Source organism: Rutidosis leptorrhynchoides, chromosome 2 (genome assembly GCF_046630445.1).
Source record: "Rutidosis leptorrhynchoides isolate AG116_Rl617_1_P2 chromosome 2, CSIRO_AGI_Rlap_v1, whole genome shotgun sequence".
NCBI lineage: Eukaryota > Viridiplantae > Streptophyta > Magnoliopsida > Asterales > Asteraceae > Rutidosis > Rutidosis leptorrhynchoides.
This window is the reverse complement of record NC_092334.1, coordinates 572,311,476-572,318,755: the sequence shown is the minus strand read 5'-3', so window position 1 is coordinate 572,318,755 and position 7,280 is coordinate 572,311,476. Positions and strand designations below refer to the sequence as shown.

Genomic DNA, 7,280 nt, shown 5'->3' with positions numbered 1-7,280 from the left:
TATCTATAGTTAATATTAAAATCCTATAATGATGATGTAGGCTAATTCTTTTGTTAAGAAAAAATCAAAAAAAGAAAGAAAAAAAATCTAACATTGTGAGTGATTTCATTAATATAAATAATTTTGAATTAAAATTAAATCTTATTAATTAATTATTATTATTAAATCTTATTAATAATTATTTTAATTATTAAAATTAAATAATTTTGAATTATATTGATTAATTATTTTGAATTGAGTACAAGAAGGTATGCAGAAGGAAACAATTCTAAATTTATATTTTAATTTACACTTTTAAAATAAAATGACAACCAATATTATCTCTTATGATTGGATGTAGATTGTTTAATATGCATTTTAGGTGTTTGATGAAATGTTCAACTGACGATTTTCTTAGTCGGACTCTGTGGTTCTACAGTTCATTAAACTAAATAACTTTAGCATTTACATTCACTTAATACCTAAAACATATCATTAAACTATTTCGTTTAAACAATCATGTGATTTCACGGGTTTCATTTCACTAGTTAAAATTAAAATTGATAATGGTATGAACCCGATATATGTATTGTTGGGGTTTTATTTTGCCCTATTTGGGTATGGACCCTGTGCCTTTGCAAACTAAACATTGTGTCTAGCGTACTCTATTTATAATACACAAACTAGGTTACAATACACGATAACCTAGACTTGATTTCTTGTTCCGGAAATTAAGTTGCGAGCACATTAATTATGCGATCTCAATAACAATAACTGAATGCGCCTTTAATTCTTTCCAAATACATAAACTTGACTTTGTAAACGAGTTTTCAGCTGTAACATCTTCAAATATTCGATCCTTAAAAGTAGCCAATCTGGTTTTCTTCAAAACTCTTGAAAACATGTGGAGAAAGTCTGATCAGACTTTTGACTTCCACACTGAATTATTTTGGAAATTCCAGCCAGACTTTTGACTCATCAGATTTCTTCAAAACAAATTCTAGCATTGTTTTTCCAAATAATTTCCCACTAGGAATAGCCTCCGCTCAGCTCTACGATCCCTGTCTGACTGGTCAACATCTGACGTGCTTTTGCAGCAACAAGAGTTTTAGCAATGACCAAGTATTTAGCTTTGCTTTGTCTCCTGCATATTAACCAAGAATACACAAGTCAATCAGAGATTCAAAGTGAATTGTGTAACTAATGTGGTAGGATCAAAACAGGTCAGGTGTTACTGGGTCAACGGAGAACATATTCAGTCCATTTTTTGAATGTTAATAAATATAGAGTAATAAATTAATTATTAGTTAACATAATCTAGAGTATCACACTTCACACTATATATATAATATGTATAAGTAAAGTAAATGAATTACTGAATCCATCAACAACGAGAGGAGATTAGAGCTTTTTTTGCTTCTATATTTCATAATAAAGAAATACTGTAAATTCTCAATTTTCAATTAAATATTAAATAACTTTTCTAAGAAAATAGCTCCATTTTTGTTCAAAGTTTAACAAATCAACACCACCTTTGGCAGTCTACATGTATATGTATGTGTTTTATGTGATTATGACTATAGGTGGCAATTACGACCTGTTTTGGAAAAAATAGGTCCATTGGGTTTGAATAACTGACCCGTAGGTCTGGAAGGGAAAGGATAAAAAATCACAAGGAGGTCCAAATAGGTTTATTTAAAATAGTTGGATAGAGTTGGAATGGGTCCAATGGGTCTTAGAGCGGGTTGTAATGGGTCTTAGTGGGTTGCAAATAACTACTACGTATTTTTATAGTTAAATCTTGCACGAATAATGGTACAATGATAAAAGAATCCACACATTTTTATTAAGAGTTAAATTTAAGGATAGAAATTACTATTTACTTTCGTTAATTCTAAGGATAAAAATGACATTAAACGTCGAGGATTGTACGTTGCATGACCAAATCTCACCTATTATAATGACAAATATATACTAATCTCAAACCGTAAAAGATACTCTGTAAAACGTATATATAAAATGTTAAACAAAAATTTAAACGTAAAACACGAAACTGAAGAAGCACGAAATTGAAAACTAAACGTTAAAACGGAAAACTGAAACGTGACATTGAAAACAGAAACGCGTTTTACTTTTCAATTTCGCGTTTTTGTTTCCAATTTCTTGTTTCAGTTTTTAGTTTCACGTTTGTGTTTCGGGTTTTAGGTTTCAGTTTTTGCGAATCGTGGAAATGAAAAATGAAACGCGAAATTAAAATCTGAAAATTGAAACCCGAATCTAAAAATGAAACGCGAAACTGAAAACGAAATGTGAAAGTGAAACGAGAAACTGAAAACGAAATGTGAAAGTGAAACGAGAAAACACAAAATGCAACGCGAAACTGAAAACGGGTCTCGGCCCAACCCGAACCAAAAGTTTAAGATAAATAGTGGGTCTTGAGTCTTGACCCACCAAGACCCAACCCGACCTGGGTCTCGATCCAACCCGTTTTACCTATTTAAAAGTTGACCCGTTTTGACCCGTGACCCGTTTAATCCCCGACTCAACTTGACCAGTTTTCCAGGTGTGATTATGACACATAAAGTCCACTATAGCTAATAGCTTAGTATTTAGTACACAAAGCACACAGCTCGATGTTGATATCGAAGAGACGGTGAAACCCCAGGAGCAATTGCCCATTCCCAGTAATCATCTTTTTAGATTTGCAAGACCGTAAGTGTTGATAGTTGTAGTTGATAGTTGTACAATTAGTTGTACAATTATTGGATGTGGGACCAGGGAGATGCTCACCTTCAATTCAGCCGATTTTGATGTAAGGAATATGAGAGATGAGCGGCCAGTAGTTGTAGGATCCTCTTCTACTTCTACTTTTACTACACCTTTCTTCCAGCGTTGGGCATCTAAAGATTGTCAAACTGAGAAGTGAAGGAAACAACATTTCTGGTAAATCTCTCAACTTTGGGCACATCCAGATTTCAAGATGTTGAGAGGGAGGTGAGGTGTTGCAGTCCCTTTGATATTCTTTCCAATTCACCTAAATCCCATAACCTGAGAAAAGTAAGAGATGATGGAAGAAGACTACACAACTGACTATCACTAATACTTACTACATCATTTTCCCCATGTAAGCTTAGGTCAAAAAGTGAGGGTGGGAAATTTTGTGGGCCCCACTCTGATATGGGCTTCTTCAACCCGCCTATTGTTAAGTATTCCAATCTGGGAGGCCAAAGCCCACGAGGAAATGAACCGTCCATTCTTGGGCATTCCGTAATATGCAATCGTGTTAATGAAGTGAGATTCGGAAATTGTTGATCAGGAATTGATTCCAGACTTTCACAATTAGTAATTTGTAAATCGGTGAGATGAAGGAAGCAACTCAATTCAAGGATGAATTTCAGATTCAGAAAATAAGATATTTCTAAATGTTGAAGCAATGGCATGGCTTTGTTGATAAGCATCTGACTCTTGTCTCCTCCTTCATGACCAATAATATCAAGTGATTTGAGGTTCTGTCCTCCTCCTTCCCTTGATGAAAAGGAAACATCTGTAAGGGAAGAACAATATTTGATATCCAATGTCTCAATGTTGTTAGGACAAATACAATGCTCCATTCTCTTACATTCCTCTATTACAAGTATCCTAAGAGATGTGAGGAGATTGCTTCTGCTCTTATCATCATCAGAATCATCCTCTTCTATTTCTCCAAGACTCACCAAATTATCACAAAACTTTACTTCCAACATTCTTAAACACACAAGAACCGTACTTGCCTTTGCTTCTGATTCCCACATGTATCTCATCTCATGACACTTTCTAATGCTTAATTCTTCAACTGCCCGAAGACGCTCACCAACACCTCTCCACACCTCATCAGTAAGACCTGAAATACGGTCTAGGTATAACTTTGTGACTGAGGAAGTTGCACGAACCAAACTAGTCAACACAATGTGATCACATTCCCTTATTTCAAGATGTCTCAGTGATGGCAGTGCTTCGATTGATACTTGAACCAGATTGGGACATTCTTCTATAACAAGCTTCTCAAGGCACGGAAACTCCAAACCCACATTATTCACATCAACCATGCCTTTCTCAAATACCAAAATAGATTTTATATCCAACTCAATGACTGATGAAGCTGCTTGAACCAGACTTGTCAACACACTGTAACCACACTTCCTTATTTGAAGATGTCTTAGGGAAGCCAATGCTTCTTCGATTGATACTTGTACCAAATTAGGACAATTTTGTATAACAAGCTTCTCAAGACACGGAAACGCAACCCCACTTTTGGTTGACCATGACTCCCACCCCTTCATATCTTCAAAGCTTAGAATTTTAAGTACTGGGAATGAAACACCAACACCGACACCAAGAAACTCAACACCCACATTATTCACCTCATCCATGCCTTCAATAAACAACTCCTCCAGTGAAGGTAGCTGCCCAAGTGACGGTAAACATGTACACTTTTTACAACCATGTATTGTTACATGTGACAACCTATTAAAAGAGGGATCCACAACCCAGTTTGAAAGCTCTGTTCCTCCGTATGATTCTATTTTGAGTTCTCTTAAATTAGCATTATGAGGCATCAGCCCATCAAAAACATCCTTTTCAAGCAAATCTTTTCGAGAACTGTCGATCACATTACCCCATATCAACTCTAACTTACTAAGCCTCTTCTGCAAAAAGTTTACCTCTCGTACATCAGTAGCATTTTGCACTGTGTCTAACCCTTCAATAGAAATTTCCCCGCACACATTCTTTAATTCTATAAGCTCGATAATTCCAAATCCATTTTCACCTCCAAGAATGATTTTGGAGATTGTTTGTAGTTTGTTTAACTTGCCGATCCGAAAGGGCGTCTTATCCAAACTCGAAGTTTTCCTGATGTCAAGATGCCGCAAATTTTTAAGTTTCGATAAATTGATGGGCAAGTTAACTAATCTATCACAATCATATAGAATCAGTGTCTGTAAATTATAGAGGTTGCAGACACTCTCTGGCAGTTGTGTGATTTTAGTCTGAGATAAGTTAAGATACCTCAAGTGCCTCAATCTACCAATGGTATCTGGTACCTCACTTATCTCAAAGTTACTTAAGTTAAGAACCCTTAACTGTAATAGCTTTGGAAGTAAGTCTACCAGAATCTTATTTGATAGGTAGAATGTTTTCCAATCATCTATCACTTCAACATACGTACCCAAGAATGTTCTCAAACTTCTGGCTCTTTCGAATGCCTCCTCAAATTTATTATAGGTTACATATCTCTCGCGAACAAATGACATATGGCGACACTTTTCAAATGCATTACTCCCTTTATCCTTCTCCATCTCATTTCCTAACCTTACAAAAAACTCACCAGCAATTGATGTTGCCAAGTCATTCATCAAGTCAAGCATCATAAACAACGATTTGTAGTTTGGTGCATGTTGGAAAAACGACCTTGACAACAATTCTTCAAAACAGTTATCACCAAACTGTTCTTCTGTTGACATGTTTGGAGTGGAATGGTGCAAAAATCCTTCTCCCATCCACAGTAGAACCAACTCCCTCTTATCAAATACATAGTCCTTAGGAAACAAAGAGCAATATGCAAAAAGCCGCTTCAAACACGCTGAAAGATCATGGTAGCTTAGTCTAAGGGCAGGAACAATTCCATCTCCATCTTTTAATCTCCATATCCCACTATTCAAAACATCCTTCCAATACTCTTCTTCATTTTCTTTGGTCCTCAATAACCTCCCAATTGCTACCAAAGCCAAAGGCAAGCCACCACATTTTTTCACAATATCTTCACCATGTGGTTTTAGAGTAGGATGTGAATCAAAGTTATCTAAACCCAGAGCATTCTGAGTAAATAAAGTCACCGCATTATCATGTGACAGGCTCTGCAAAAGGTTTAGATCACTACAACCCAACGCTTTGAGTAATTGCTCCTTCCGTGTTGTCATGATGACTTTACTTCCGGGAGCACATGCATGAAACGGAGCAACTAAGGTTACCCAATCCTCATAAATTTCGCTCCATACATCATCCAACACTAACAGAAATCGTTTCCCCATAAGTAGATTTTTTAGATCTACTTGAAGTAGATTTAAATCTTCAAATTTCTTAGTCTCGCCAGCTACAGACTGAAAAATAACTTTGCTTATACTAAAACTATCGAAATTATCTGAAACACAAACCCACGCCTTGAGATCGAAGTGATCCATCACCCGGTTGTCATTATACAAAAGTTTGGCTAGAGTTGTTTTACCAACCCCACCCATACCAACTATCGGAACAACGCTAAAGCTTTTATCACAAGGTTCACCCCTTAGTAATTCGAGGACTAGTTCCTCTTTTTCCACTTGACGCCCAACAATAGTAGATACATCTACAACAGAGGTTTGGTATTTTCTATTTACATTTTTTGGCGTATCATTTATCACATTCAAACCAAGCCTAATTTTTTCCTTCTCCAAATCTTCCAACTTGGTCATAATATCATCTAACTTGTGACTCATCTTTTCACTTAATGTGAAATTTTTGCAACAATTTGGGATGAGTTTTGTTACCTTGCTAGTGAAGGCAAGAGATTCTTCTTCTTTGAACTCACGCTTCATAGCATCCGTTGCTAAATTGTCGAGTAGGTCGTCAATATCGTAAGCCAAATGTTGGAGACTATTCAACCACACTTTAACAGCTTCATCAGTTACTTCCTTTTGAGAAGCATCATTAAGAACGTTTTGGATCTGCAACAATCTCCTCTCCAGATTCTTGAGCTCAGATTGAATTCCCCGAGAGCGAACAATTTTCTTCAGACCTTCAGTTGCCAACGTCTTGAGAACAACTTTGAGGAGATCATAAGCAATGATTTCAGCCATTGTTTATGATTGATAAGAGCAGGGTTCAGTGGTGATGAATTTAAAGGAAATGGGTGTGCAGTGTACAGATACAATGTTTTCAACCCTTGTTTATAGTGGTGTTAAAAAAAAAAAAAAAAAAAAAAAAAAAAAGTTGTTAATTGTTATTAGTAATAGTAATACCAGTAGTGATTATTATTTATTAATTAATAATTAATATTTATTATTTATTAATAATTATTAACAATTTAAATATTCTATTATTATATTATGGGGATGATTTTAACACACCCTTTTTTGATCCTCACACCCCTATTTTAACCTTTTACTCTTCTAATAATACTCCATTTCTTTAAATTAGTGTGTGAGGATTAAAAAAGTGTGTGTGAGAATCATCCCATTTATATTATAGCTGTCAAAGTTGACCTCGCAGAAAGTGAAGATTCGCCG

At 35.5% G+C, this 7,280-nt stretch overlaps 1 pseudogene; it reads right to left on the bottom strand.

Moving 5' to 3' along the window:
* Positions 1-507: 507 nt before the first annotated feature.
* LOC139894589 (putative disease resistance RPP13-like protein 1) lies at positions 508-6,899 on the bottom strand (annotated as a pseudogene).
* Between the last annotated feature and the right edge of the window lie 381 nt (positions 6,900-7,280).